The sequence below is a fragment of the Cervus elaphus genome, chromosome 9 (assembly GCF_910594005.1).
Source record: "Cervus elaphus chromosome 9, mCerEla1.1, whole genome shotgun sequence".
Lineage (NCBI taxonomy): Eukaryota > Metazoa > Chordata > Mammalia > Artiodactyla > Cervidae > Cervus > Cervus elaphus.
This window is the reverse complement of record NC_057823.1, coordinates 44,469,928-44,475,649: the sequence shown is the minus strand read 5'-3', so window position 1 is coordinate 44,475,649 and position 5,722 is coordinate 44,469,928. Positions and strand designations below refer to the sequence as shown.

Genomic DNA, 5,722 nt, shown 5'->3' with positions numbered 1-5,722 from the left:
ACTTCCACAAGTATGGTAGAAGTAGGAAACTGATGATAAAACTACATAGAAATTATTGGAAAATTAGATCAATGATAGAATTGAAGAAACTGAAGAAACATATAGGTCTCATTCAATCTGTTAAAGAAGTACACCTTGCCACAACTCCAGAAATATTATATGCCTGAGTTCTCCATCTTCAAAAACATGCATGTATCCATTCACACACAAAATGACCATATATTATCATTCCTGATACACAACACTTTGCATTTCCAAAATCTTAATTAAGTATATTCAAGTTGAACTGTTAACACTGCAACCAAACAAAGAATAGAATAAAGAGAGCCAAGATGATTATAAATTTTGATAATAATTTCAAGGCAAATAAGCACAAACCAGTCAATGAAGTGTTTTCAATTTTTAGCTCAATCAAGTAGTTCATTTGAGTGCAACTAACTCATTTAAATATGTAAATTATAATAGTCCAAAGCATTTCAACATTAATTATTTAGAGAGCCATTGCGTCAATTAGAAACAAAAGGAAATGCAATTTAAATAATAATGTGCAATGACTTGAATTCAAAGACCTGTGTATAACTCAAGTTAAATGTAGGAAACAAGAACTTATTGCAAGCTAGAAATATCTTGAGGTTACATGGATAAAACCCCATGATCTACTGAGTAGATCATAAGCAGCATAATCAATATTTAAAACATTTAAGAGTTATGAAAGTTAACAACTGAACAAAAGTAAAATATGATGTGCCAAATGAGATCAATGACTCAAGAGTATTTCCTGGTTTAGAAATATTAGTTTCTTTAATGATGATTGAGTGAACTATATAAAGACCTGTTGACAGAGAAAAGACCAAATCATTTCAGCCCCTGAGCTATGACTTACAAATCAGTTCTTGTATGTCAAAGAAATTTAACACTCAGCACCTCAGTCAAAACACTATACAATATTGAGAAGATGCCAACTAGTCAGCACTCATCAAAATGAAATAGCCTAAACTTTCTTAAGTCATGCTTCAGATTTACTGAATCAAATCAAGATCCTACATGGTCCATATTCCCCACAAAGCTTGAAAAGCACTGATCTGATCCCATTCCAATTCCACTGTTCATCCCTAATTCCACTGTCTTAATTCACAGTCTCATACTCTGTTCCTTTATTGTTTCAATAGCTTCATTACTGGTCTTCATACCCCAGACTCTTCCAATCTCATACAACATCCATGCAGTCGCTGGAAGTAGGTTTTCTACTAGGACATTATGTTCCTTCCATTTCCACAAGATTTAAAAGAAACAACAATAATGCCTACCTTATAGTCAAACTCTTTAGCATGGAAATTATCTAACTGGACTCCAGACTTAATCTTGACTACTTTCTTTCATTCCTTTCATATACTCACACTTAAACTTCATAGAATTATCTCTGTTTTCCTTCTCAGAGTACTTCTTCCACTATTGAGAAAGTCAAAGTTCTTGCCCAAAATGGCCTTCTCATCTGTCCTAACCTTTTATTCATGGTGTGAACACAGAATTTGAAGCAAAAAAGTTGAGTTTAATCTTGACTTGCCAGACATGGAATGTTGGACAATGTGCTCATGCATCTATTTTCTCATATACAGAACTAGAATTAGAATACCTGTCAAGGACCTAAAGAATTCACATGTCAATTGATACTAGGCTACTGCTGCTGCTAAGTCACTTCAGTCGTGTCTGACTCTGTGTGACCCCATAGACAGCAACCCACCAGGCTCCCCCGTCCCTGGGATTCTCCAGGCAAGAACACTGGAGTGGGTTGCCATTTCCTTCTCCAATGCATGCAAGTGAAAAGTGAAAGTGAAGTCGCTCAGTCGTGTCTGACTCTTAGTGACCCCATGGACTGCAACCCACCAGGCTCCTCCGTCCATGGGATTTTCCAGGCAAGAGTACTGGAGTGGGGTGCCATTGCCTTCTCCGCTATACCAGGCTAGGAGCAGTCATTAAATATCTTTCATGTTCCTCATTTCCTGATTCAAATATCACCTGCTATATGACTATTCTGCTTGATTTTCAATAAAATTAGTCCATTCCTCCCTTCTCTTTCCAGTATGCTCACTCCCAGAGCTTTAAATCTCTAACTCTGCACTTAAGAATGTGGGATGATTGTGATTTCTTTGTCTTGAAAGTAACAGATGCTTTCCTCCATTACTAGCCTGCCTACTCAGGATCACACATCCCTGGATCTAAAGTGTCGCATGTAGCACAGTGATGATTCAGTGTTCCCTTGGTCATATGGTGATCAGAATTGGAGCATCACGCAAAAGTATACATTGCATAATTTAGTTTCATTAAGGAGATTCATGAGGTTAGTAATCTGTTTTTTTTTTTTTTTTAAAAAACAACTAACCAATCAAGAAATATGTTTATAGAAATCCAAGAATTTGCAGGAAAAAAAAAATACAGCATTTATTAAATGAAGAAAATAACCAAATTAGGATTTTGAACTTCTGGGTTTATTTTTCTTTTACATGTGAAGTAGGTTTGTGTAGTTGGTTTTTATTTGCTCCCAAGTGGATATTACAGTTACAACTATTACAAAGGAGCTACCAATATGAATGACCTGAAGACCAACAGAAAAGATCTTCCACAACAAAAGATTGGTGACCATAAAACAGAGGATTATAATTAAAATTTCAGAGGTTTTTCACAAGGAATGAAGAGTAGATCCCCACTTTGTGCTCCTTACCCTGAAGACCCTGTATTGGGAAAATGAGCACTGAGAATATTTGACTTTGAAGGCCAGTGGACTTATTTTTGGAGCACCAAAGGACTGAGGGAAACAGAAACTCCAGTCTTTAAGAGTGTACACAATATCTCATATACTTGGAGACCAAGAATAGAAATAGTAATTTGAAACTTGCTTGGATCAAATCTCACTTGTTGATCTTGGAGAGTGTCCTAGAGAGACAGGAGGCAATTGGGACTCACCTGGGGGACAGAGATGGTGAAACAGATATTTTAGGGAGCTCACCCCACCGTGAGGACATTGATGCAGCAAAGCACCATTTTGGATCTTCCTTTTCATTTATTAGTCTTGGGACATGGCCCCAAACACCAGCTGGTAGGTATCAGTCCTGAGATGCAGCAGACCATGCATCTAGCAAGGCAGACACATTATCAGACCAGATGCCTTTGGACCCACTGAACACCCAGCTGCCCCAGGACCTGATTCCAACCACTAGTGGACCCACGATACAGCCCCACCTACCAGTGGCCAACTAGCACCAGCAGTCAACCATGTCAAGAAAGGGCCCAGTCATCATAGAACAGCAAACCCTCAATATACTCGGGGCACCTTTCTTTCTCAAGGTTGATTTGGCTATTTGGGATTTTCTGTGGTTTCATACACATTGTAAAATTATTCTACCTTTGTGGGAAATGCCTTTGGTATTTTGATAGGAATTGCATTAAACCTGTAGATTGCTTTAGATAATATGGTCATTTAAACAATATTAATTCTTCCAATAATACATGGAAGAAAATAAGAATTAACCATTACCTAGTAGTCAGTTGAATCAGTAATTTAAAAACTTCCCACAAATAAAAGTCCAGGACCAGATGGCTTCAGAGTTGAATTCTACCAAATATTTTGAGAAGAGTTAATAGCTAGCATTCTCACATTTCAAAAGCTGCAAAGAAACGATTGTTTTGACTCACTGTATGAGACTAGAATTACCCTGATCCCAAAATCATACAAGGATATCAGGAGAAAGGAAAATTAAGGCCAATGTCACCGATGCAAATGCAAAACTCCTCAACAAATAATAGCAGACTGCATCCAACAATACATTAAAAGGATCATACACCACAGTCAAGTGGGATTTTATCATAAGGATGCAAATATTTTTCAATATCTGAAAATCAATGACAAACTGACAAATGGAAGCATAAAAACTATATGATCACCACAATAGATGCAGAAAGGCTTTGGATGAAACTAAGCATATTTTAATGATAGAAATTCCTCAGAAAGTGGGGCACAGAAAGAACCTATCCCAACATAATAAAGACCATATATGACAAACCCATAGTTAATGTTATACTCAATGCTGAAAAGCTGAAAGCATTTCCTCTAACATCAAAAAAAAAAAAAAAAAAAAAAGAAAAGAAAAAGAATGTCAACTGTCACCAGTTTAATTTGATATGGTTTTGGAAGTCTTAGACACAACAGTCAGAAGAAGAAATGAAAAGAATTAAAGTTGGAAAGAAAGAAACTGTCACTGTTTGCAGATGACATAATACTATACAAAGAAAATCCTAAAGATGCACCAAAAAAATCGACAGCTTATGAATGAATTTGGTAGTTTCAGAATACAAAATTAGTACACAGAAATCTCTTGGATATCTATACACTAACAGTGAAATATCACAAAGAGAAATTAGAACACAATTTCTTATACCACTGCATCAAAAGTAATAAAATATCTAGGAATACACCTACCTAGGCAAAAAACTTGTACCCTGAAGCTATAAAAAGGTTATGAGAGAAATTGAAGATGACACAAATGGATGGAAAAATATACCATGTTCTTAAATTGGAAGAATCAATATTGTTAAAATGGCCATACTACACAAGGCAATCTACAGATTCAATGCAATCCCTACCACAACAGTTGTTTTTCATAGGAAATGTGCAAAATATTTTAAAATTTATATGGAAAAACAAAACCCTTGAATAGCTAAAACAATCTAGAGAAAGAAGAACAGAGCTGGAGGAACCATGCTTCCTGACTTCAGACTATACTACAAAGGTACTGTACTACAAAGGTACAGTAATCAAAGCAGTATAGTAATGACACATACACGTATAAAAAAACAGACACATGGGTCAATGGAACAGGACAGAAAGCCCAGAAATAAATCCACACATATTAATTAAGGTCAATTAGTCTATGAAAAAGGAGGCAAAGTTATACAACAGAGAAAACAGCCTCTTTAGTAAGTGGTGCTGGGAAAACTAGACAGCTACAAGTAAAAGAATGAAATTAGAACACTATGTAACACCATACACACACACACACACAAAATGGATTAAAGACCCAAATGTAAGGTCAAATAATTCAAAACTCTTAGAGGAAAACATAGGCAGAACATTCTCTGATACAAATCACAGCAAGATCATTTTTTTGATCCACTGCTGAGAGTAAGAAAGTTGAAAACAAAAATAAACAAACGGTACTTAAACTTCAGACTTCTGCACAGCAAAGGAAACCCTTAAACAAAATGAAAATGACCACCCACAGAATGAGAAAAATATTCTCTTACCCTCAGCAGTGGATCAAAAAAATGATCATGCTGCAATTTATATCAGAGAATGTTCTGACTGTGTTTTCCTCTAAGATCACTTCTTGGCCTTTTGGCTAAGATCAAGTGTAGTATCCGTTTTCCTCTAAGAGTTTTGAATTATTTGACCTTACATTTGGGCCTTTAATCCATTTTTCTTTTGTGTGTGTATGGTGTTACAGAGTGTTCTAAAGATATTTATAAACAGAGCAACTGACAAGGGATTAATCTCCAAAATATACAAAGAGCTCATTCAATTCAATATTTTAAAAAAACCAATCAAATGTTGGTTGGAAGATCTAAATAGATATTTCTCCAAAGAAGACAAGTCATTTTCAAAACAACAACAACAACAAACCACAATAAAAACATGCTCAACATCTCTGATCATTGTTGTTGTTCAGTT

General features: G+C 35.7%; 1 pseudogene; it reads left to right on the top strand.

Moving 5' to 3' along the window:
- The first annotated feature begins 5,373 nt into the window (after positions 1–5,373).
- Positions 5,374–5,470, top strand: LOC122701205 (annotated as a pseudogene).
- The last annotated feature ends 252 nt before the right edge of the window (positions 5,471–5,722 follow it).